We start from the raw sequence: 27,406 nt of genomic DNA, 5'->3' as shown, positions 1-27,406 counted from the left end.
TTTGGGTTATATGACTATCAATAAAGTCTGCCTTCTCTACCCCCGCAAAAATACATGTCCTTTGAACAAGAACGTGGCAATCATTTCTGGCTTACAAACACTGGACTTTCAAATGCAGAAATACCTTTAAAACTATACCATTCATATACACAGATCTGAAAAGCAATCCTAACAGCAAGATTCAAATAGAATATATTGGCTGCAGCAAAAGCTGCTTATCTGCTCAGCTCATTCCTACCATACTGACTATAATCATTTCTAAACTTTCCAGCAGCTACACTGTAGATAAATGTTTTCATTCATATGCAGGTGGCTAACATGAGACAAATTCAGTGAACTTGAACAGAATGAGGGCTTTCTATAGTTGTTAGTCACTGATGTAATCTGACTGTACCATTTACAGAATGTCTTCACTTACCACTTACATCATTCTGCTCAATGTAAGGCTTTAAAAAATTCATTATGGATATTACAAAGTAAAATAAATATAGATGCATTATTCAAAGCAGCTCCCTTTTTTAAAAAACAGCTCTTTTTTGAACTCTGTTAAAAATATAAGGCATCTCAATAACAGATTCTGATTCTCAAACCTTTATTAGCATATGTACAAGATTCCAGTACAAAAAAACCACTCCAAACCTGCCTCTAACACTTATCCATCCTGGATAAATATAAAAAGGCTACTTTGCAACATCTCAATAGTATATTTTTAAACAACTGGGTTTTGTCCTATGGGAGATGGATATTCTTGCAACTATGAAAAATACGGTAGCCAAACAAATATTCGCTATCAATGTTCACAACAGAGATTGCCAAAGTCACCTAGATTGCAAATTTCAGCTATAAGAAGTAGGTAATGCAAAGGTATTGCCTTGCTACACAAACTGCACAAAATGTGTAGATAATTAGGCTAAAAATGCTGACTGAAACAAGAGGCTTGGATAGACATCTGTAAGAGTAACCTCATAATTCTGTCTAGTAATACACATCATACCAATTTTGTCAATCCTCCCATTACTAATCAACCCTGTTAGAAAGGGGAGGATTAACAAAATGTAAGCAATATGAAAATCAAGGTAGTCAAATGCTTATCAATCACACTGACTTCCTCTGAAATCACACGTAGAGGGAAAATGTTTGAAGTGTGTTAATCATTTGCAGCTGGATACTATAAGTTTCTCCATTAAATTAGAAGATGGAAGTCAAAACAGCCCTGTTTATTCAAGTCCAGTATCTTCTTAATGCATAAGGTGTCAAGCTAAATAATGCTGTGTACTTTGCCAGCTCAACAATATAAACACCTCAAGATTCAACACAACAAAACAAATTACTGATTGTTCAAATAGAAAACACGATCACCTAGGTTGACATTTGCTGGCACATGTGGAGCCACAGGGAACCCTACAGGAAACAAAGCTATTAGTTTATTTACTCAGGAGGAACCAGCACAAGCAGAAAACAAAAATCCACACATTCAAGTAATCCCAAATAACATGCAAGAGCTTTAAATATTTGTTTATTTTATTTCCTTTGTTCCTCCAATGAAACTCATGTTGGTACATAAATAAGAGAAAAAGCATGATGAAGAATGACTCAAGAATGAGTGCGATGTAGTACTCAAAATTATTCTTTCCAATAAAGAATTGTGAAAATGCTTTCCTATCAAAACCATACGCTATTGTGCTATGTATTCCCATTACAGGTACAGAGTCAAAATTTCTAGTTTTTTAGATACAAAGGACTTTCACACGCTTATCACAGCATGTGGTATATTTACTACCCTACACAGGCACTTTGCAGTGTAAAATATTATGCAGCCCAGGCAAAGGTTTACATGTGCATCACGAGAAAGTACAGATATTAAAATTTCAACCATGCTAAAATTATGGCTCACATCTAATAATAATAATAATAAAAAAATAATAATAATAATAAATTATGACTCACATCTTCCTTCTTCCATCCCCTCCCCAAGTTAGCACCCCTTATCTCAACTTCTCCTCCTGGGATGCACTATTCCACCCAGGGTTTCTGAAACAGTTTCTACATCTATTACGAACTTTCTGGCAAAAATTTCCTCATAGTTCTTACAAAAGCTCACCAAGGGTTCAAATCAGATTTTTTTTTAATCCTCTTGCATGGCACACATGGATTTGCATAGAAAATGCTGGCCAACTAAAGTAACTGGCCATGTACAGTTACTTACCTCACTTTCTACTCTATTTCTTGAACTTCAGTTCAAGTTTGTATATTATACAAGTTTCATTGTACTGGAAAACTATACGAAAACAACCCACCCACAAAAATGTAGCTAAAAATCAAAAGGTTGTTCTATTTTTATACTTCCAGCTTCTGACAGACTGGCTTATCTTAAGGTTTCAATTCACCAAGGACAGAGGAAAATAAAATTTGAACTGTTAGAATGATATCCATCTAATACATACTCAGAGGAGACTCAACAAAAGCAATGGACTAAAGTCTCACTATACATTGAAAAGTTGCAAGCAGCATAATCTTCTTCCACGCAGAAGTAATTCTACAAACAGAAATATCTGCAAAATGTGTCACTATTCACCCTACTTATGAGAGCATTTGCATTGTTGTTATTTTTTTTAAAAAAGCTAAATAATGATTTGAACAAACCTAATCCAAGTATTGTATGATATTTTTTTCAGACAAATGGGTTCCAACACACTACAGGCTATTTAATGCTAGGATCCAGGGGTGAAGCAGACACACTAGAGAATACTCTATTTCCCCCCATTTGCTGACTAACCAGTGTTTACTTTTTCTAGATGGGGAACACTTAAATATTCTCTGAAGTTTGTTCCCTCCCCAGACCTTTTAATGTTTGCCTTGTTGTACTGATGATTTAGGGATGTGGGTGGTGCTTTGGTCTAAACCACTGAGCCTCTTGGGCTTGCCGATCAGAAGGTCGGCAGTTTGAATCCCTGCGACGGGGTGAGCTCCTGTTGCTCGGTCCCTGCTCCTGCCAACCTTGCAGTTTGAAAGCACGTCAAAGTAGATAAATAGGAAGTAGATAAATAGGTACTGCTCTGGCAGGAAGGTAAACGGAGTTTCCATGCACTGCTCTGGTTCACCAGAAGCAGCTTAGTCATGCTGGCCACATGACCCAGAAGCTGTACGCCGGCTCCCTCAGCCAATAAAGCGAGATGAGTGACGCAACCCCAGAGTCGTCCGCGACTGGACCTAACGGTCAGGGGTCCCTTTACCTTTACCTTACTGATGATTTAGGGCGACTCAAAACAGTCTGCTATCAACTCCCACCCTTTAAAAGGATGCTTTAACAATGCCAGAGTTTTTAATCAAAAACTTCTGTATATGCTCATCTGACTATCCATCAATTTAATATTTGTCAAACTCCTCCAGTTATTTGGCTCAATTACTAGAAATGGCCAAATATTAGAAACTTGTTGCCTTATGTACTGTCCTGGGCACAGCCAGCCCCAATGAGGACAAGTGGTTGGAAGTTTCCTTCTTTATTGGCAAAACACTTGATGACATCTGCTCCTAAGGTGCAAGGAATATACACCTCGTGCTTGTTGATTGCCTAGCTAGACATCTGCTTCTTTAGATATGTGCTCCGACCTGGACAGTTGGAGCAACAGAGCGACCACTCCCCTTCCAGTTCACTTAAATCCCTTGTCTGAGATACAAGCAACCGGTGACTTCTCCTATGCAGCGGCTGTAGCTGCTCCTGTCACTTTAAGCCCTTCCTTGTTCTTGGAGAGGATGGAGGAGTTTCTAATGGCCCAACTCTCTCTGATACTATTTCTTTCCCCTCTGAGTCTTCCTGCAACTCTTTGCCCCCACTCCTTTCCTCCCAGCTCTGACTGCCCAGACTCTTCCTCTTCCTCCACCCTAGTTCCTGCCTCACAGGTGGCGCAGAGCCCCACAAGTCATTGGCCCCTTCCCCTGGATCATTCTCCTGTCCACCTGCCTCTTCTGTTCACCCCTTGGACTCCTGCCTGCCCTGACATGTACATGGTACTTGATCTTGACAAAATAGACCATTTATTACAGATAACGAGGTGTATTATTCAGAAGCTCTAGCAGCTGACTAATAAAAACCAGAGGGAGTACATGTGCTGTTCTCTGAATACTGCTGTTCTTCCTCACACTAGATTAGACTAAACACAAGATGGCACACTGGTAGAAATATGGTGGTCTTTGGCTAGACTTTGTAAGCACTGTCACCGTAAGCTAGGTATCAATCTGTATGTTTGCAGGGCCTGAGATAAAATTTTCTACCCTGTGAAGGAAGTTTCCCTAAAGGACATTTAGGGATTAAGCAAATTGTAGAAAAGACAGAAACTGGGTCATATTTGGAAAGAAGTGGTAGCCGGGGGGGGGGGGGGGGAGAGGGGAAGGACTGTATAAACAGGGTGGAAGAGACTAAAAGTCAATGAATCTCAGCGAAAAGAATGCTCCAGTACATTGGAAAGAGAAATCTTAATGTAAATCAGCCTTTGCCAACCTGGTGGTACACAATCATGATAGAAATTGAAGTCCAAAACACTTTGAGGGCATCAGGTTGGCAACAGCTGATGTAAATGAAAATGCTTTTGCCTAAAAATACTTGACTACAGCATGATTTTATATCAGTAGTCCCTAACACTTGAAAACTATAGAGAATGAAAAGAACTCTTAACCATTAAAATATGTAATTATGACAAGCTATTAAAAACACGTTGTTGTTGTTGTTGTTAGAGCAATTCCTATTCTGAACGATCAGCATGATAATTTTGCTAGCCTAGTCATATGGTGTGATGAAAATAAATAAAATCAAGACACTTCAGAAACTGATTGGGCACCCAACTAGCACATGAAATAACAGTTAATAGAACGTAGTCTCTTTCCTTTTACTGCCAAAAGCTGAAGCACAGAATTAAGGTTACCCTAGTTTCTACAGAAGACTAGAATTGTACAGATTTTCATTCCCTGCCTTAAAATCATCCTAACCTTATGCCTTTGCTTTTAACTGAGGGTTATTATATTTTCTTGTAAATGAATTGTATTAAAGTTCATGCATGCATATTAAGCTCAAGACACACCATATCCCCTATTTGCAAGCATTCAAGTTTATAACAACACTGTTTGAAACAGAAAATAGCTTTGCTAAATAGTTCACAAATGTTATAGTAGCCTAATCGTATTTACATGCCACCCTTGTTCACTTTCTCACAAAAGCCTGATACTTGGAAACAACATAAACAGAGGCTTCTTTATTCATCATGTAAAACATTATTTCAAAAGCAAGCAGACAAAGTGCAGCCCTGACTGCAGACGGCATTAATGAGGAGATACTGCTGACGATAGCAGCAAGTTCTTCAGGGGATTGGTTTCCCTCTCAAGTACTGCCAGAAGATTCTGTTAAATGAGCAGTGAAAATACTGAATAAAGTATTTATGATTTACACAACATAAATCATATGCTGATACTCCTGACATGAATTTGTAACAAGCCCAGTGTGCATTAAGCGAGCATGGGAAGCGTGCCATGGAAATCGTTTTACTTCTTGCATGTGCTTCAGCATATGCAGGGGAAAAGTTACACTTCTTTGTGATGCACTATTTTCAGTCAGTCATATAATCCAAACTGTAATTGTCTTCTACTGTAATTCTACCAAAATAAACTTCTTCTTATTTCCACAAGACATCTTTGGGGTGAAGCTGTTTAATCTTTTCATTCTTTGCAACTGGTTAGAGATTCCAAAAAGCTTAGTAAAATTTGTATAGTGTTTTCTGCCTCCCCTCCCCAAATAAAACAAACAAAAACAAACAAACAGATCTTCAAGACAACTGTCAGAACTATGTGCTTAGCAAAGGAGGTCAATGCACCAATTAACTAGTTAACTCATATTACAGCCATACGAGAAATATGTAAAATAACTAAGCAAGTATTAGAAATCATCCCAGAATTGGCCCTACTAAACATCTTCCAAGACAACAATGCCCATTTACACCACAAAAAGCTCATAACCCTCCTACTTTCAGCAGCCAGAAACACCATAACCAGACACTGGAGAGACCTGTCAGGAGTAAGCATGGACCAATGGTACCAAAGAATATGAGAAACAGCCTTACTAGAAAAATTAACCAATAAACTGAAACTGGCACGGGGACAAACAGAAGAAGACGCCTTTCCCGGTATAGCTCCCCTTTATCAGATACACAGCCCAACAAGACAATGACAAAAATCCACCAACAGCATACAAATCAATATGGCTAACCTGATCCAAAACACACACACCCCACTCACACACGAAAACAAAGACCACCACAGCCAATCACTAACAAATAACCACACCCTAGGCCAGTGTTTCCCAACCTTTTTTGGGCAAAGGCACACTTGTTTCATGAAAAAAATCTCGAGGCACACCACCATTAGAAAATGTTTAAAAAATTAACTCTGTGCCTATATTGACTATATATAAAGTAACTCTCTTTAATAGGAATCAAATAAACACAAAGAAAGTATTTTATAATTACTTTATTATGAAATAGTAAGTAAACAGAAATATGAAAAATTATAAAATACTTTATTCAGTGCGCCTTTTGTCCCTCTCCTCGAAATGCTCCAACTCAATGTTCCTCCGCGGGCTGGCCATTGGAGAGCCGTGTCGCCCACACCGCAGCCCAATACAATATGAACCCTCCCCTCGCAAGCAGCAACCCCTCCACACTCCCCACCTTAAGCCTCCACACGCGCCCTGCCCAAAGAGATGCCCGCCCGCGCGCGAGGGGATCCTTTACCTCAGCATCCCGCCCAAAAAAAAAAAAAAGAGGGCGGGAGACTGCGGTCCCTCAGAGGCTGGGCGTTAGGAAGAAGCAGCCGCCTTCATCCAAGCAGGAGCAGCAGCAGCAGCTGTAGCTGTAGTAGCGCCAAGCTGTGCCGGGGACTCCGTGCCCATGAGGGGAGGGAGGGGAGAGAGAGGAGAGGCAGCAGGTCGCCCTCTTAAGTCACGCGCGCGCAGGCACCACCACGCATCCCTCGCGCCCTCTCGCAGAGCCCCTGCTCAGCACCTCCCGCCTTGGGGACGCCCGTCATGAGCCGCTGAGAGGCCGCCAAGCCTCCAGGCTGCTCCCATTCAGCCTTAGGCGCGCGCCCGCCTCGGGAAAAGCGGTGCTGGGAGGCGGAGAGAGAGAGAGAGAGGACGCCGCTGGCCGCGTCCCACCCTCAGTCAGTCGGCTCGGAGCTACTGAGGAGAGGGAGGTGGGGACGACGGCGCGTCTGTTCCGCTCGGGGCCAGCGCGCCCCCGCCCCCCTCTCCAGAATCCCCAACTAAATACGATGCGCTAAGGGAGGGGGGAGAACCCACCCACAAAGAGGACGCCTTTCTGCAGGGCGCCTAAGGCCTCTCGCCGCCCGACTCGCCCGCCTCCCTCCCACGGCACACCAGGCAACGTCTCGCGGCACACTAGTGTGCCGCGGAACACCGGTTGGGAAACACTGCCCTAGGCCAACTCCAACCTCTCTCACCACCAAAGGAACACAAGTGAACAGCAGAGAACCTGCACAAGCAACAATGACACAAAACCCTACATACATTAAGCAAAATAGAAACATCGCCACCCACCCCCACCCATCTTCCCCCCCTCCACCCCTCTCCCCCTTTTCTTCCTAATGTCTCAACAAATAAAACTCATTTGTAAAAATGTTACATGGAAAAAATACAAGAGAGAAACATTACACATACTTCTGTAAATCAAGAAAATCTTTAATAAAAAGACAAAAAAACCACAAAACCTAGTTAACTCATATTGAAGGCCCTACATTTATGCAACTTAATAATGACTGTTACCTCCCAAAAATCTAGTGGAAGTAAATGACATCTACACTAAACAAACAAGAAATTTAACCCACTCCGTCCAGTTCTTTGCTCGCCCCCCCCCCAGGCTTCCTTGTCTTTGCTAGCAACAGTAATACCATTAATGAGGGGTGATAGTCAATCACGGCAATTTGCTCAATAATGTTACAGCCTGCTTCATTAAATGTTTCATAATGTGGACTTTGAAATTTTAAATCCAACAATCTTAACTACATTCTTAAACACCTAATCAGTTCTACAAAGAACAAAGCTCCTAAGAAACTTATGACCCTGGTCTTGCTTCTGAGGACATGAAGTGCACAAATGCTCTCATGCCACTGAAGGGCTGGGATTCAAATGACAGGAGCCCTTTATTTAAAAATATAGGGGGGAAATTATAAAAATAAAATAAAGAATAACCGGGGGGGGGGGGGAAGCAATCAGCTTCCTTCAGGTTCTTCAGAGATTCTCTGAGGAAGAGAGATTCTTCGTTGGGTGAATTGCCTTGCTTATTTCGGTTCCTGTACCCCCTTCCCCAAAGTTGCCTGCTGAAAGAATGGCTTATGCCTGCAGTCAAGCGTAGGGCAAGAACTTCAGGCTTAATTAGCCTTTGGCTTATTAAACAATCTATGGCCTTTTAAACTTTGAAAGGTTTTGATTTTGCTAGTTACCATGTTATGTATTTTTGTGTTTTTATTCTGTAAACTGCCCTGTGATCCTCAAATGAAGAGCGGTATAGATTTTAATAAACAAACAAACTACTGGATAGAAGCATCATGCCACAGATTTCCAAGGGAACTTAACAGGGTTATTATAACAGGGTACTTGATCAAAATTCTCTATAAAATGTCAATTCACTGGTGACAAGTGAATAGAGGTCTTGGTAGTTACCAGGGGTGGGGAACACGTAGCCCCCAAATTTTGTTGGACCAAAACTCCCATCAGCCCAACCCAGCGTGGCCAATGGTCAAGAACAATGGGAATTGCAATGCATACATAGGTTTCCCACTTCTGCTCGACACTAGCTCTGCTACACGAATGATCACACTTATCCCTACTGTGAAAACACTATGGTTAAGCTGCAGTAATGCACTCCTTGTAGGACTGTCCTTGAAAAGTGTTTGGAAACAACAATTGGTCCAAAATACAGTGCCCAAACTTCCAAGAGGAATTTGCTGCACAGAGCATGTAACTTCTATATTATATCAACTCCACTGGCGACCAACCAAAGACCTAAATGGGTTTGGGTAAAAATATCTGAAGCACCAGTTGATCTCATGTTTGCCTCTACCTGCAGTCTGGTCAACATCTGATGCCCTGCTCCATGTTACCTGCCTTTAAAATGAGTCAGGATACACAACAGACTACGGTTTTCCAGTGTAGCACAGCAATTATGGAATTCTTGCCCAAGGCAGGCCTCCCTCGTTTGGTCACAGCCTTTCAGTCAGTATTTACAACCTCCCTCTTTAAAAAAAGATTTGGGTACTACTGATGCTATACTGTTTTCATATGATGGTGGTGCTTTTCTGCATTTCTTGTTGTATTTATTTCAAAGCTGGCTTAGGAGTCCCTCAAGACCAAAATTATGTAAAATAAATTCTATAGACTGAACCTTCCTAAAATAGCTATACAAGGTTTGCTCATTTATTTATAAATATTTGTATACTGCTATATCATTTTTTTAAAAATCAAACTGATTTACAGCAATAAAAACATAAAACCATACAAGTGCAAATTGTGGTATTGGGAGGGATGCAACCAGCCATAGCAAAACAGGTGATACAGAGAGCACACTGGGACTTAAATTTAAGCATGTTCAGTAACACCTACTGAACTTCATGGCTGAGTAGGGATTTGAACCCTGCTCTCCCAGGTACTAGTACTAGGTAAAGGTAAGGTAAAAGTCCAGTCAAAAGCAAATATGGGGTGCAGCACTCATCTCGCTTCAGGCCTCTAGCCACTACACTGGCTCTCACTGAGGAAACATGTATTTCTACCTGCAAAGTTTGAGCTTTAAGAAGAGGAGTGAAAATCAGCCAGATCTCCCTTTCTGATTCCCCACCAGCAGAAGAGAAGCAATCCATTTAACTATGTGAAATAGCTTCTTTTGCTTGCTTGCGTATGCAAATCATCGAACAATGGAAGGTTCGCTCTGACTCTCAGCACATCAAAAGACTTCCTGAAGGGGAAAGCTTCAGTGACAGATGGAGCTGCCCTAGGTTCTCCCACCCAGCGAGAGGAGATCTCAACTTGGTCGCAAAGGGGTGCTCCTGAGAAAGCAACTGGCAATGCTGATGGGGAACATCATGTCTGGGAGGCAAATGTACATAAATACATTCTGCTCCTCATGGGAACATCATGTCTGGGAGGCCCTCTAGGCCTCTATGTGGCCCTTGGGACTCTCCCCAGCCACACTCACTTTCCAGCCACCGCCCTCGCCAGTCCTCCTTGGCTGTTCTTCTTGGTTAGAATGTGTCCTGGAATTCTGATGACGCTTCTGGCTTGGCTGAATGGAGGGCAGAGAGGTATGTGTGTAGAGACAAGTCTACCATACGGAGGCATGTGCATGTGACCACCAGAGGTTTGCCTAGAAGGAAAAGTAGCATTCAGGCTGAAAAAGGTCCCATTCCCCCACTGGTCCTTTGCAGCGGCGGAGGAAGTCTCTCTGGCACCTGAGGCGGAGTGCCCAGGGGCAGGGTGAACTGCCCATAGGGGCGGGGGTTGCGGAGCCCATAGGGAGGGAACAGGACACTTGGTGTCCCGTGCCATCCCTATGGGCACTGTGGTCCACCCTGTCCCTATAGAGACGAGACGTGGCACCCCTAGGAACAAGCCGTAGCCGTGGCACCCATGGGGACAGGGTGCATGGCGCCCACAGGGACGGGATGTGGCCGCGGCACCCATAGGGACGGCAGTGGGCGGACAGCACGGAGCCTGCAGGCACCAAGACGCATGGTTCATGCACGCTGCAGGCCCCATGGAGATGAGTGCCACCCGCCATTTTGTCACACCCCCCCATCAGGGTGGCACCTGGGCAGACCACACACCCCGCACCCCCCTTTGTACACCCCTGGCCCTTTGGGGCCAAAATCTAGTCTACACCCTCACCTAAATAAAAACCTCCCATGGCTAATGATGCCAGGAAAATGGCTTGAGGCCCGTCAGCAAACACAAACCTCCAATTTCCTATTTAATGGTAGCTTATTTAATCATGTTGCATAGTCCTAATGGTGTTGACCTGTTGTTTTTAAAGGGTTCACCCCTCATTTAATTGAAAACTCAAATAGTCATTTTCCTAACTTCCTTAGGAAAGGGAACAGAGGTTGATGCCAACAGGATGTAGGGGGAAGCTTTTTCAAAAAAAGACTATAGCAAGTTTTCACATCAACGCAAATGCGATACTTGTGCTTAGACTAAGATACAACACCCTTACGTGACCATGAACAGGAGCAGAATAGAGACAGAAGGTATGTTAAAATTATCAATGCATTCTTAGAGCGGGAGAGGCTGACGAGTGCCAAGATGAGCATAATTCTCATCTTTGGTATTTATGTGGAAGACTAGGAAACTAGCACTGTAACAGAGCATCAGGATTCACATCTTGATCCCTGCTGAACTCTGGAATAAATTCCACATTCCTGCTGACTCACAGCAGGAGGTGACTCTCATTAACTTTACAAACACACACACAAATACACAGTAAAGAAAGACAGAAAGGAGTGACTGCACAGTTTGCATGGATTAGACTTAGAACCCAATCGTGAGAATAGCCAATCAACGTGACACAATGAATAAGCAGTACTGTAATGTTAACTATAGATGAGTGTAAAAAGGAACTGCAAAATTTTTGTCATTTAGAAAAGGCAGACAATTTGGTACAGTATATCCAGGAAGTGTTAGACCAGGGACACCTAAAATCAAGACTACGGCTGCATTCAGACAGCGCTTTATTCCATTTTCCCAACCCTGTTTTGCTTGTTAATTTCCATGTTTTCTGTGTTCTTTCACATGACATAAAAACCACTTCTGGAAGTCCAGTGGAATCTAGCAAAAGTCTAGCACCAACTTTCATGTTAACTTCTTCCAGGTAAAATAATCCATTTGAAATTCTGTTATTTTCTAATGGGAGTTTTGCATTGTAATTTCATGTGGCAAAATTTGGGTCAGTGTTCCAGTATACAGTTCTTTCTGGCTGCTTAAAGTTTAGTGGTATATAGATAAAAAAAGGCACAGATCCATTAACACAACAAGCGCTGTGGTGTAAAAAGAACATTAGAAATTAGGACAGCAGTGCTAGCATAACCAGGAAAACTAACAGAATAATCGCCACGTCTGAATACAGCCTGAGGCTGCTGTAAGCTAATCAGGAAGTCAGCACCACTGAATTTAATAGGCTATACCAGGGGTCAGCAAACTTTTTCAGCAGGGGGCCGGTCCACTGTCCCTCAGGCCTTGTGGGGGGCCAGACTATGGGGTTTTTTGGGGGGGATGACAAAATTCCTGTGCCCCACAAATAACCCAGATGCATTTTAAATAAAAGCACACATTCTACTCATGTCCAACACTTTAATTGGAAAGAGTATTATTCACTTAATGAATGAATTTTCTATATTTTATGATGTTTTAATAATTGTATTGTACAGATCCATAGTATATATTTTTATAGGTTTATAAAACATAAAAAGATAAAAGTGGGTGGTGTATATATGTTATAAATAAAAACAAACAAACACCAGATTCCATCTTAATAAAAGGTTAGAAAATTACACCAACCCTTGATTATTTGTATATTTATTTGGAGTATTCATAATTATGGATTGTGGGAGTTATGGGGTTTTTTTGTTCTTGTTCTTATTATTTAATTTATTTGTATTTTTGTGCTGTGAACTGCCTTGAGATCTTCGAATGAAGGGTGGTATACAAATTTAATAAAATAAGTAAATAAATACTCTGCATACATACTAAAGTTATCAGAACATGTTTATACAGTGGTGCCCCGCAAGACGAATGCCTCGCAAGACGGAAAACTCGCTAGACGAAAGAGTTTTCCGTTTTGGAGGTGCTTCGCAAAACGAATTTCCTATGGGCTTGCTTCGCAAGACAAAAATGTCTTGCGAGTTCCTGCGGTTTTTTTCCATTTCCCCCCCTTTTTCTAAGCCGCTAAGCCGCTTATCCGCTAAAAGCCGCTAAACCGCTAATAGCGCTAATCCGCTAAGCCGTCAATGGGCTTGCTTCGCAAGACAAAAAAACCGCTAGACGAAGAGACTCGCGGAACAGATTCTTTTCGTCTTGCGAGGCACCACTGTATTTAAAATACAATTAAAAAGACAAAGAAATACTGGCAAGGGCAAAGCTGAATTTTTATATCTCTATCTACCTATCATCTATCTAAATCTATCTATCTATCTATCTATCTATCTATCTATCTATCTATCACTCTGCAGTTGAATTTCCTAGCTTGGAAATAGCTTTCAAAGAAGCCAGATGTTAAGTCCTTGCATATTAGGGCTTCCTCCGTGGACTGCTGCTGACCTTACTCACAGCTTCTGGCTTTGATGGAAGATGCAGGAGGCATTAGGGGAGGCAAAGGTGTTGGAAGTCTCCCTACAGTCCACTGGCATGGCTAGCACCAGTGCAGGTGTAGCAGCGCTGACCTCCTTGAAGGAAAGGCAGCTTATAACTGTAATAAATGTGCTCACTTCAGCAACAAATGAACAAACTGCTACTAAGACTGACAAGAGAAGAGCGGGAGCAATTTGTGCCAGAGTGGGAAGAGTGTGTGCATTCCCAAAGCTGGCTCCCAGATTGCCAACCATTGTTTGGAAGGACTTTTTGTTAAGTTACCTCCAGGGCTCCTGTACTCATGGAATAAAACTGTAAAACCCTACACCAGCCTGGACTACAACTTCTTTCAGCCCCAGCCAATATAGGCAATGAACAGGAACAAGTTGTGGTCCAAACCAGGTTGGGGAAGCCTAGCCTAGGCAGATTACCCAGACCCTGAGATCACCATCTGAGACCCTTATTTGGGTACGTCCTCCGCGAGAGGTCCAGAGGGTAGCGACATAAGAATAGGCCTTTTCTGCAGTGGCTCCCCATTTGTGGAACGCTCTCCCCAAGGAGGTTTGGCTGGTGCCTTCATTAGACACCTTTAGGTGCCAGGCGAAAACGTTCCTCCATAATGGACACCAAATGCTCTTTTAAATGTATTGTGAAAGGGGGGATTATTGGGTTGTCTTTGTTCTTATTTTTATTATGTAGTTTGTGTTTTTTTAATATTGTAATCTTATGTTGTGAACCACCCTGAGATCTATTGGTATAGGGAGGTGTAGCTATTTTAATAATAATAATAATAATAATAATAATAATAATCAAACAACAACATCAACAACAATAAATAACAATAATAATACCCAAAACTCTTTGGGAGGAATGTCAAGATGCAAATAAGTGGATAAAAGTAGCAAGATGTACAACAACCTTAGGAAATTAGCTCGTAAAACAGAAAAACAAAACAGTTCTGAAAAGATGCTTCATCCTCAAAACAGCCTTTATCAAGCTCTGTCCTCTCCCAGCCAGGCCCCTTTCACATGTTGTTTGTTTCAATTAACTGAGGGATTTTCTCTGTGTCAATAGGTTGTCCACTTCTAGTCTTGCTAAGCAAAGTGCATGTTGCTAAGAAATGAGGTGGCTTCCAATTTGGAAAATCCATTACAGAGCAACAAACATACATACATAGCATAGGAAATAATTTGCAGCAAAACTCAGTGCTTTCTAAAGTGTTAAGCTAGCTATTATTATGTTACAATGGGCTTGATTAACCATTTTATCTCATAATACTTATTATATGAGAGCGTTGTGTGATTTATATCCAAACAAAGAGCATTACATAGGTTCTAAGCGCAAAGCAGAACATATTGTACTGGAAAAATAAATTTGTGGGGGAAACATATACAGAAAAAAATGTTTGAAAAGTGGATTCGTTCATAAAGGAAATTCAGGGTGTGTCTAGATTAAGAAAACCTGTGCTGCCAGTAAACAAAAATTTAAAGGAAATGACTGAAGCGCTGTAATTTGGTGACTAAAAATCTGGGCTGGACAAAACAAATATAAGAATCACCTCAAAATCTTTCACTGACAAAATTGAAATATATAACCATCATCAACTCCTCTACCTAGAAACAGTTCTTCTGCTTTATAAACAACTACAAGTATGTAATCATAACTAATCATAAAACATATTCAGCAGCAATATACAGTGGTACCTCGGTTTACAAACTTAATCCGTTAACGATGTCCATTCTTAAACCAAAACCGTTCTTAAACCCAGGCATGCTTTCCCTAATGAGGCCTCCTGTTGGCAGTGCCCTTCCACTGTTCGCATTCCGTTCGCAAACCGGGACACTACTTCTGCTTTGCAGAGTTCGTAAACCGAATTGTTCATAAACAGGACTGTTCTTAAACCGAAGTACCACTGTATATTAAGAAGCAGAGTTATATATTCCAGTTAATTTAAATGAGAAGGGGAAAAGCAAAATTATGTAATTCCTACAATTAGGGTGAAGAATAAAGCTATAATATTTTCATTTTCTAGACATTGGTCATCCCACCTCCTAGCAAGATGTATGCTATACTGGATTTATCAAGGCACATAACATATCTGCAAGGGAAGGTGACAAATGTACACAAAAATCCATTAAGAGGCCAAAGGAAAGTAGAAGACAGAAGTTTACACCAACAGAGAGCGCTAGGTAGGGGAAGCAGACGAAACAGGGATCAATTATATGAAAGTTCTGGAGAAGGCAAGCAGGCTTTGGAAACTGGAAGGGCTTCTAATGCTATATCCATCAGCACATGGTACAGATAAGTCGAAATCAAATGCAGACCCAGGTATTCCATAAAATGAAGTAGCATCTGTTAAATATAAAGTATGCTCACATGTACTTTTCATTCTATTTAGCAATGTTTACCTGACTTACTTCTAAGTCAACATATATAGGGTTGCACTGTGAATTAATGACCAAAAATACAATTCACTGTATAATTTTAGAAGTTGAGGTATCTGCTCCGTGAATCCGCAAACTCTGTTAATATTCAAGGCTACCATATTTTGAATGAAGGAAAAATAGGCAAACTATTTTCTAAAAATAACACAGCAAATATTTCTTCTGGTTCTCAATGGTTCTTTTATTTTACCCCCTGAGGAATTTTAAATATGAAACGCTTAGGCATGAGCACTGCTTGCTGTTTTTCACAGATGCTTCATACTGTATTTCAGTTATAGGCATGGAAAAACAGACATGTAACACCAAAGAAATGATCGTGCAGAAGATTATCATGCAATAACTGTCATGAAGTCAGAAATCCAGTACTAGAACACTCAGAAATCAATGGAAATATTCGTGAAAACAAGCAAGAAAGCAATTCAACCAAAGCCATTAACTTTAGCCATCATATTGAAAGTGATGTCAGATACTCCAAAGATTCTAATCTGCTTGCTTCTAGAAGAGACATATTAAGTCCCTGAGCCTCTGTAGTCTGGATCTTTGCCATCAATTTCAATAAAAGTGATATTCTCCATCGTACCCCTCATACATCATAACCTTTTTCTCATTTCAAGAGAACAGAAAAAGATAGCAATCCAAATGAATTACTAGGAAGTAGGCCTCACTGAATAAACATGCTTTGGGTTGTGCTGGAAGATCAGTGAACAATCCACACCCTCATTCCACCTTTTTACTTATTTTTACCCTAAACAAGTGCAGGACTTGGACTAGTAGTAGAGTTGTGACAGTTATTCAGTTTTCACATTTGGGGTTAAGCACTGTGCTTGCCTTGCTAGACAGCTTGGAATCTTCAGTCTTTCTTAATCATTAATCTGCTTTTGCAGAAGGAGAGGTTCTTCGGTCATCTAGCCCAAAATCTTTTGCAAGTTTCATACTGCAGCTAAACTGAAATACAGTATGGCAGGGGGCCAGCATGCTGCAGTGAATAGAAGGTGCAGCTTTGACACGCAGAAGGCAAGTTCAGGTTTCTGTTCAGCCAAGAAGTTCAGGTACTAAGCTTGTTACACTCATGTAATTTTGTTATTTAAGTGAACTTGGGATTGCCTATAGGGGTGTCTACTCAATGGGGTGTTGCAGCTGGCCAGCCAATCGTAGCTTCCTAATTAGCAAACCCTTATGTTATACTTACTAACCACACTTTTTAAGGTATACCCCTAAAAAAAAGTTTATTTTTATCCATATCACTGGGTAGTATCTGTTGCCTTAATAAAATAGGAAGGAAATTCCCATTCTCTTCCCATTTTATCATAATATCACCAGTGCAACAGAAATTAAATTTAGAACTGCCCCTTTTAAGACGGCAAACATACCAGGGAACAAAATCAACTCAAAGCTAAGGATTACAACCCATTTAAAAAGCACTTAACTTTCCATTTTAAGGAACAGCAGATCAATCTATTATACATTCATTACAACAGTGGAATGCTATCTATGCATAATTCCAGATATACACATTCAAATATGCACAAGCATATGTTCACATTCGCATACACATACTCACACTTTCATTTTAGTTTGAGTGCACTACACAAATAAGGAGAAAGAATTCTGAATAGAAATATCTGGCTCTAGTTTCTCTCTTACTTTATCCTTCAGGTCTTTAGAACGCTGGCATACAGCTGATATAAACAAGACGCCAACTGAGTTTTAAAGAACTTGAACATTCTCTGCTGCTGCCCAAACTGTTACAATAAAAAGAATAAGCAGGCGCTCAAGGCCAGCCAAAGAGCAGAATGAAGCTAATCCGTTTCTAAAAACCCTACAGTGCGATGTTTTCTACATAATCTCAAATGGTGATTCATACCAAGTAGGCTCCACTGTTCTTGCAGAACAGGGTATTTTACTCACACTGAATATGTGACATTACAGATCCTGGAGAGGAAGGGGGGGGGATTGCTGGCTAGAGTGAGGTCACCGAGGTTCAGGGTCAGTAAGTGTTTCGTATATCCTGTCATTTAAAAAGCGCTCCGGGACAGAAGTGGGAGGAGACAGAGAGAAAGGGGGGAAAGGGCGAGGAACCCGAGGAATGTTAAGAGAATGACAGAATGTGCCACTGCTGCAGGAGATCATATATAGAGCAATGGTTAGGAAACAAACACCGCGACCATCCTGAGAGTTGGATCTCAGGAAATGCACAATATCAGGGCATCCATCCCATTTTGTTCACGGGGCCTAAGCTAAGTGGGCAGACTATATATATAAAAAAACCCAGACCTTTTCCCTCCTGCTTTTCCACCGGCCTCCCTGCCACCCCCCCCCCCGCAACACTCACAAAGAAGAGAGCAATGCTTAATCCTTCCGTGTCGTGATAACTCCCTCCTGCCTTTATCTGCACAGCTTTTCACAGCTGACACCGACACCAGAAAAGCCGTACGCCAGCAAAAGCCACCAAGCCACCTCTGGGGGAGTCCTTGACAGATAAGATGCGCAGCCCGGAAATGCAGGAGAACCCGGGATCGGGTGGGTGGGAGAGAGAGAGAGAGAGAATCCGAAGCCTGAAATCCCTCCTGGGGAGATCCGAGCGCACGGGAGGAGACCCCAAAACATCGCCACCACGTCCCATCCCTCCCACGCAGTCGCAGTCCGGACTTTATCCCTCTCTCCCCGTCCATCCTGGAGGGGGTGGAGGGAAAGAGGCAGAAAGTCACAGATCCCAAGTCCCCCTTCCGCATCTGGACGTAGGTGTTTTGGATCGGATGAGAGACAGGGATCTGGGGGGGAAAACAGGGGCTGGCTCTGCCCCACCAGGCGGGCTTCCCTCCCCCGCCCCCGGCCGAGATCTGCTCACCCCATCGCCCCACACCTCCGCGGCGCCTCCCCACCCCGCTGATCTCCCCGCCAGGCCCTGGACCCGCGCGCACCGGAGACAATGAGGAGCGCCCCCAACTCACCAGAAGCAGCAGCAGCAGCAGCGGGTCTCTGCCGCTCCGGGACTTGGGGGCGGCTCTCGCCCTGCCCTCGGCTCCCTCCTTCTGGGCACGCTGCAGCCGCCGCCGCCGCCGCCTCCTTCTCGGCACTCCTTCACCAGTGCCAACACCGCCGCCGCCGCCGCCGCCGCCCAGGAGCCGCTTCCTGTTCGCTGCGCTGCCTGGTGCCGCGGGAGGGCCTCCGCGGGCGCCTTCCCTTCCCGGCGCAGGAGAGTCACGGCATCCCGCCAGCCAACATGGCTGCTCCCCGGGGGTTCGCTCCTCACCGCCGCCGCCGCCGCCGCCGCCGCCGCGCTACTTCCTTTGCTGCGCCGCGGTGCGACTCCGGATGCTGCTGGGCCGACTCCGCTCGCCAAATGGGGAGCGAGCGCGACGGAGGCAGCAGCAGGAGAGAGCTCTGCCGAGCGCCAGCAAGCCGCGCAAACCGGAGCCAGCGCGACAGCTAGCGGCCGGCGAGGGAGCTGCAGGCGCGGCCTCCCTCAGTGCTCCGCGTCGCCAAGCCTGCCCGACTCCAAGGCGCGCGTGGAGCAGCGGCGGGAGGAGCCGTGAGGGTGCGCCGCTCTCCGCTCGCCTCTCTCCTCGGGACTGTGAACGCGAACGCGGAGGGAAGGCGCTTCCTCGCTGCCCTCCCCTCTCCGTTGCTAGGGCTGAGGCATTCAGGTTACGCTCCTGCTGCCGTGTTTTATTTATTCTTGAAGCTTATGGGCCAACGGTGCCTATTTACCATCAGGCTTCTTACCTGTCCCGGGGCGGGGCGGGGAGGGGAATAGCTGCTCCTTCCTTCCTTCTTTTCTCCCTTCCTATTTTGTTGCTGAGAATAATCTGGGGGCTTGTTCTAAATTTTTATTTTTGCATTATGCATATTAAGTGCCCACAAATGTTTTTCTGTATTGGTTTTCTAGTTCAGGATGTGGTAGAAATGGGTATGTTTTTAATACACACACAAATCCAAAATCTCTCAGCTCACATTCCTGCACGGCCTGGGTTTTGTAGCAACACAGCCTTGGCAGAAGAACATAGATCGGCTCGGGTTTTCCGCAATGTAGGATCACTGTCAAAGATCCTGGGCTTTGGGGCATCATCGTTGCACAAACACAGGGATCCAAGGCGTAACTAGGCACTGTTTTTACATAAAGGCATTCAAATGTGCTGTCATTCACATCCTTCATGGAGTACGCCATGAAAATCAAGTCACTGGGTGGTCATGGTGGGGCAAAAACACGGATCAGAAGCATATCTCATTGCTGATTTTTGTGATTTCTACAGGAAGTTCCTCCAAACCATGGCATGAGAGTACCAACAACAGCTGCATCACACTGTGGTGTTGCCACAGTGCGAAAATGGAGCAAGGTAGCTCCACCACAATGCTACAAAAACTATTAGAACTCTACTCATTTTACTTATTTCAAATACTTTTATACTGCTTTTCTGTGAAACACCATGGCAGTGTACAATAGATTAAAAACAGTAAAAACATTTTTAAAAACACCATGCAAAAACATAACAAAAAAGATCTTTAAAATGTCAAATTTAAAAAGCTGTGTCTTGACACCTTTTCCAAAAGCGGAAAGAGGAGACCAATTGTAGCTCTGGAGGAAGCATACTCCACAATTTGAGAGCAACATGGGAGAAAGACCACTCATGCACATCTATGCTTCTCTGTGTGGGTGGGTATCCTCAAAAGGGCCTCCTGCAGATCTTAATAACTGGATAGGAAAATAATGGATAGGCCACCCCTTAGATAACCAGGTCCTAATCTGTTTAGGGCTATAGAGGTTATAAACAATACATTGAATTAAGCCTGGAAAACAATTGGCAACCAGTACAGTTTCTTTCAATATCAGAGTACCAGGCACCAGTTAGACAGTGCCTAGTTGTTGCTTCTGCCACCAGGTGAAGTTTCCAGATGTTCTTCAAGGGTAACTTTGCATAGACTATAGCATGTTACAATAGTCTAAATGTAAAGTGACCAAGACATGGATACCTGTCGCCAAATCAGACTGACTCAGGAAAAGTAGCAGCTGGTGCACTGAACATAATTGTGCAAATGCACTCGTTGCCACCACTCAGCTGAGAATTCAGGGTCAAGCAGCACACATGAAGTATGAACCTGCTCTTAAAGTGATAGTGCAGTCTCTTCCAGAACAGGTTGCATTTCAATCTCTGAATCCGATTTTCTGGTTACCAACAGCACCTCTGTCTTAAATTTAATCACTGTAATCCAGCCCATTATCAAACCAAGGCAGTGTTCATGGGCGTAGCCAGGATTTTTGTTGTGGGGCAGGACTTTTGGGGGGGGGGCAGAACCGATATGATTAGTCAGTAAGTTAAGTATTTCTACTGTTTTACTTGATCTGGGGGGCAGCTGAGCCCCCTGGCTACACCCATAGCATCATTCAGTGGTATTGATTGCTTCCTTGGTATTTGATGACAAGAAGCAACAGAAATGAGCATTATAAGCATGTTGGTGGCATTTTCACCTTTTTTGAAGACACAAAACAATGTGTGTGGGGGGTGTTACCTGATGGATTGGATTTCTCCAGCTTTTAGAACAGGTCAGCGATATGAGGCACTAGGATAAAATTGACACATAGAGAGATTCCATTCGTATCCAGTTGCCAATTCGGAAGAAAAATAGGAACATAGCATCTGTAGCAAGACTAACCACATAAGATCACTTGCCTGTGGAGCTGCAACAAAATGTCCCAGTAGCATAACTAATTGCACAGAGACATATTTATTTGGATGGAACTGCAATTCATTCAGGATTTCTCTGACCTCTAGGAGTTTGTCAAGATTTTGAAGTATTAGGACATCAAATAATTGGGGGTGGGGGGAGACTATCCTGCACTTGTATCCCTTTGCACTTTGACCTGCCTTTCTGCAGCATTTATATTTGTGCTGTCATCTAACCTCTTTCTCTGTGTTTATTTTGGAGGTTTGAATGAGAAGCATAGTCTCAAACCTCTCAACACATTATTTACTACCATTTCACAAACCTACCTCCCCACCCTCACTTTGTATTCTCAGCAACACTATGGTAAGGTCAGGCAGTTCAGATAAACATCTGAAATTAGGAAGTCTCTAATTTGCCAGTTTCAGTTTCAGTTTCTCTGCTTCTTATTCTTCCAATCTTCCAATGAGTTTGCCTTGACTTTTTTTTAACAAAATGTCTGTGCAAAAGTGTGTCTGTATTTTGACGTTCATTTCTTCAAGGATATGCATTTTTGTGTGCAATTTTTTCCTAATATAATGCTTTTAAAACATTTTAATGCTTCAAACAGTACTTCAAACAAATAGTTCATTACTAAAATCATGGATCTATTACAGTAATTTTCAAAACAGAAATTAACTTTTTAATAGCAAAACACTTGGGCTTCCACCTTCTTCTGCTGAAGTTAGGCCCTTTCCCTTCATATAGGCAGTTGTGTACACATTTTTTGGTTGGAGTATGGCATCACAAAGTTCATAGAAGTGCTACTTTTGAAGGAGAGCTGCATTTATGTACAGCAAATATGGATTAAGTAGGTTCACATTCACATACAAACGAAATAAATTTATCCTTCCTATCTGAAATGCAATTCCTAAAATACCTACATCCCGGTCATTGGCACAAGTTGAACTGAATGGGGAACTTGGAACACTGCCTTGTCTGCAAGACAAATATTGTTTTTTGTTGCTTGTGTGCTCTTTCCTTTTATTTTATTGGCTAAAGTTCAGTGCTCCAAACACAGTGCCTTTCATTAGGATGTATTCTGAAGCATTTACAAGGAATAGTAAATGCCTGCAAGGCAGTGTGTCTCAGACTTCTAAGGGAAAGGCTGAGGAACAGTTTTGTATGTCTCATTGGTGCTAGACTTACATAGAGTCTAAGCTCATGTTCTGTTGTAGGTCAGTTTGGAAGTGGGTGGCTTCCAATAAATCCACATTTTCTACTTAACAGTATTAAACTAGTAATATCTGTGTGTCAGACTCACATCATTTGTTAATATCTGGAGTTGGCAATAACATTTAGACACTTTCTCGTCTCTTTCCCAAGAGCTTTGTAATTTTATTTCTTCTTTAACTTAGCTAAAAACATTCTCCAAAAATTGTTAAATGCATTCCCATAAATGCATTGCTTAAATGAAAACAGTCATTAGATGCATTAGCAAAATAAAATAAGCTGTTTTATAACATATTTAGGGTGCTGTTTTATAACATATTTAGGGTCTTTTACATTTCTTTCTACTGCGTCTACATATTTGCAGTGTTGAATTGGTATTTTCTCCTGTACTGTAGTTACTGTATAGAGTTCAATACCAAATTAATGGCATCCATTTTCCTTTGGTTTGCAACTGATGCTCTTGTCTGCTGGGATGAAAATGCCATGGTGACCCTGTGCTCCCCCCCCCCATTTCCAGGACAGAAACTTCCACCCAGACCCCTTTACCAGGGTACCCTGAGATATTGCACCTGCTCAAGGGTGGAGGTGATATATCAACTCACACCACCCTCAGAAACTAGACTAAGTGTTCAGCCCAATGCAGCCCGCTTAAATATACCAGCAGTTGATCAGAGTGAAGACTTCATCACTCTGGTCTGCCACTGAAGCTTCGCACCCTCCATGGCCTCTATTGGCCAATGCAAATTTAAAATATTTGCTGGCTAGGGTTGCCATATTTCAAAAAGTGAAAATCCAGACACAAAAGTTGTTGAGCTTTTATTTTGGGGGCCAAAATATAGACTTCCAACATGGGTTGCCATACATCCAGATTTTCAGCTATTTCTGCCTCGACACAGTTTACGTCCGCCATATTCTGGACATATGGCAGCTCTAACCAAGGCCAAAACCTGCTGCAAGGAGGAGGGGGCCTCTGCACCAGGCCGCAACTGTCACCCACCCCCAATTCTGGGTAAGCAACCCATCAGCCATCTCAACATAATCTCCCTCCTGATTATCGTGGTGGAGAGGTCTATGGGCGATCAAAGGGCCGGCTGAGGACGTTGGGACTGGGGGCAAAATGGCGGGGTGGGAGCAGGAATGAGAGTCCAGAAGCCAGGGTTCCGAGGGTAAGGAAGCAGGGAGTCATGAAGTCAAAGGTCTGAGGGTCGAGAAGCAAGGAGTCATGAAGTCAAGGGTCTGAGGGTCAAAAAAACAAGAAGCCAAATGCAGCAAGGCAGGAAACGAGTTGCTGTGGCAATGAGCCAAAGGAAAATGCTGACCTTATATCCCTTCCTGGCTCTTGCCACCAGGTGCTGTGGGTTACCAAGCGGCCTCACCTGTGCGGCCGCGCCTTGCCTCTCCAGAACAAACTTAGGAAGGCCCCAGTTCTGCGAAGCCCTACTGGTCACAGGACCTGGCTCCTGCATGTACTCCTGACAGGAGACCATATATATACACAACACTCAAATCCTTTGAGGAAGTGCGGGATGAAAATATAATGAGAAGGTAAGTAAACAATGTTATGTGTTGCTGTGAAACAGGCTGCCAAAACCTGCCAGAGCATTCACTGCCAAGGAGAGACCTGGCAGAGCTGAGGTTGCCCAGGGAGTGTAAAACCTATGTCTCTGGGTGGCTGTATCCTGTTCCAACTTGCCACATGGTCCCTATGACAGTGGGTCAGGTGACAAGTCGAGGCAGGTTGTAGCCATGCAGAGATACTTGTGTGTGAGTGGGGTTGTGATCCTGGAGGAGAGGGCAGGAAGGAAAGGGGAGAGAGGGAGGAAGAAAGAAATAGTGAGAGGTGGAAGGGGTGGAAGTGGAATGGGGAAGAGAAGGAGCCCGGAGACTGATGGCTAAGGAGCTGAGGTGCTTGACTATGTGCGCGCACACCATACCTTTAAAGCACGTTACCCACCACTACCACCAAGAATCCTGGAAACTGTACAGTAATTTGTTACGGGTGATGGGAATTTTAGCTTTGAGGTGGGTAAACTTTAGTGCCCATTCTTTGCGCAGGGGTGGGGGTGTGCTTTAAATATATGGCATATATGCAGTGACCGGAATAGGACAAGTTTGGAGCCCTGAGGTCTAGTGGAGGCAACAGCAAAAAGAGAGTAATATATAGGACACTGGACTGTCGGGAGTTACTGTAGCAGCCTTGCAACAAATACTTACTGCCAGAAAGCACTGAAGCCTACTTGTGCTGCTGCTTCATGCTTATTTATGATGAAGAGGTAGCCTCCATCCCTGAGGGTCCTACAGTCCCATGTTTATTTATGGTTTTGAACATGCATCTCTGCTCTTCACTTCCTATGGTTCAGAACATCTTTAAAATTACATTGTTGTCTCACTCATAACCACAAGCGTACATTTATAAACCATTTATGCTAGGTGGTTTATAAATGTTTTAAAATTAATAAATTAAATTCATTATGACTTTCTATTAATATACTTTTGAAGAATTTTCAGTTTCCGTATTATACACACAGAAAATTTGGAACAATATATGGGGAAACACTGAATGCATTATGTGGATTCGAGAAATTAAAGGGAAAAAGTACTGTAATAAATACGGACAGGAACAAAAAAAAATTCAAAGTCTTTATTAACCTATGTCTCAGGACAAATAAATAAATGAATAAATAAATCAGGCATCCTTGACACGTGATGCCACCACATAGGAATTTTGAATATTTTTCAGTCTTGGCGTTCATTTACATTTCAGCTAGTTGTTCTTTCCTCAAAGGGTAGTTGTTCAATATGCCTGCTACTGTTGCAGGCAAATTCTCTATAGAAACAGCTGTATCTTAGTAACATGCCAATAATAGATTGAAGGAGGTGTGTGATGGAATGCATCAGTGCATACAATAATTTTAAGCCCAAGTTTAAATAGCAGATATTAAATATTAGTTGTGGCTTCCACTGATAATATAAACGTAGGCTGCAAATGGTCAGAGGCATCCTTCCTGCCTTTCAATTGTATTTTATATATATGGCCTAGCAGCTTTTGTCAACCTGGTGCTCTGCAGCTGTTTAGAATGACAACTCACACCAACTTTTATTTAGATGTGCAGCATAAAACTTTATAACCAAAAACCACTTCAACTTGTCTATTATTTTTCTTCTGTGCTCAGAACAAAAATGTAGTACTTTGTCTGACGGAAGCTCTTTGCTTTTAATAGCTTTGTGATAATGATGGGGAGTAATTCAGTAGGTGCAGATTTACCTATCACTATATAGTTGGAAAAGCTACACCTGTAGAATTTTGTGCTTGCCATAGCTGTTAAAGATGCAGAGCCTTTGTCTGAAAATATTGTGCCAGCTCTATTTTGGTTTAACTCAATTAAATTATTTATTACACTTGCATATTCATGGGCGTTGATTCTTTTGCAAATCATAAACCAATGTAACTTTGGGGGGGGGGGGACCCACCAAAGATTATCTGGCCCAAAAGCGGAACCACACACTCATTATGGACTTTTGTTGTGGCTATCTCCCTTTCAAACACAACATTATTTTTTAATTAATGTAAACAACAAGGACTATCATCTCATGACAATTTGGGACAGCATTATTTGGATCTGAATTGCATCTTTACTGTCTTGCAGTCATTTCATTCTTCCCTAGTTCTGGTTGCGTAACTGTACTGTTGGATAATGCAATAGAAAGGTGAAATCAGAGAAAATGAGGCATATAGGGGGAAAGTCAGTGGGAGCAAGGGGAAGGAGTAGTGGCACAGAGTGGTATACATTGCTGTGCATCAGTGGGAGCAGAGGTCCAAGTATTGAGTACCTGTATTAAGGGAACGTTTTTCTATAATATTGTATTTTTGATTTTTTCCAATAACAACAATTTTTCTCATATAATACATATCTTATCCAAATTTACATTTATTGATATTCAAGGCTTCAGAATCAGGAACTCAAGGAAGTGGGAGCTGTTTTCCTCTCTGCTACACATCCAGTCTTCTTAAATGTTCATTTGTAGCTAGTACTGTACAATATGTGCCCTTCTGTCTGTTTTTGAAGCTGTTGCCAGCATGTAAAAACACAGAGAGCCTGGTCCTTCCAAATGCTGGTTGCTTATTAAAAGAGCAATGATAGGTTGAACTGATTAGTATACAAACAAAGAAAAAGTTTGGTGTACTTTCTATAATGTTCTTAATTTATATCTCATTATTTTTTGATGCACTCTCTCTCTCTCTTGTTACTATATCAACGTCAGCTTTCTTATGCAATCATTAACTGACTCCTCAATCCTTGCTGACAACCAAGACAACATTCCCAGACATTGACATGCAAGGTGGCACATAGGCACGGACCGTTTGAATTTGCCCCCTTATTCCCACTGCAGAATTGGCTGGATGGTTGCTCTAAGTTTTGGTCCAACAACATCCAGCAAGCCGATGCAGAAGTCTCTAAATGTTAGCTTTGACGAATGCAGGAAAAGAGCAAATCAAGAAATGGGCCCCAATGTTAATATTATTTATTGTGGTGTACAAAATCCTAGCTGAGTAAAAGATTTAGTTTATTATTAATAGGATAGCTAGAAAAAACTAACCCAGCTATTGTGGTCAAGGGATCGTCATGTAGGAAAGCATCCGGGATGAGTATATATTTAGGAATCCATGATGAATTTAGAGAATCAGAGTGGGCAT

At 42.5% G+C, this 27,406-nt stretch overlaps 1 protein-coding gene across 1 annotated transcript in view; it reads right to left on the bottom strand.

Moving 5' to 3' along the window:
* The window catches only part of CDK17 (cyclin dependent kinase 17), a 68,774-nt gene extending 49,875 nt beyond the window's left edge, over positions 1-18,899 (bottom strand). Inside the window, exon 1 of the mRNA XM_081878278.1 lies at positions 18,789-18,899. The gene's annotated coding sequence lies outside the window, so the exon portion shown is untranslated. The remainder of the gene's footprint in view (positions 1-18,788) is intronic.
* Positions 18,900-27,406: the final 8,507 nt, after the last annotated feature.

This window comes from Podarcis erhardii (assembly GCF_964252035.2).
Source record: "Podarcis erhardii genome assembly, chromosome: 10".
NCBI lineage: Eukaryota > Metazoa > Chordata > Lepidosauria > Squamata > Lacertidae > Podarcis > Podarcis erhardii.
Note: the sequence above shows the minus strand (reverse complement) of the source record. Positions and strands in the feature narration are given on the sequence as shown.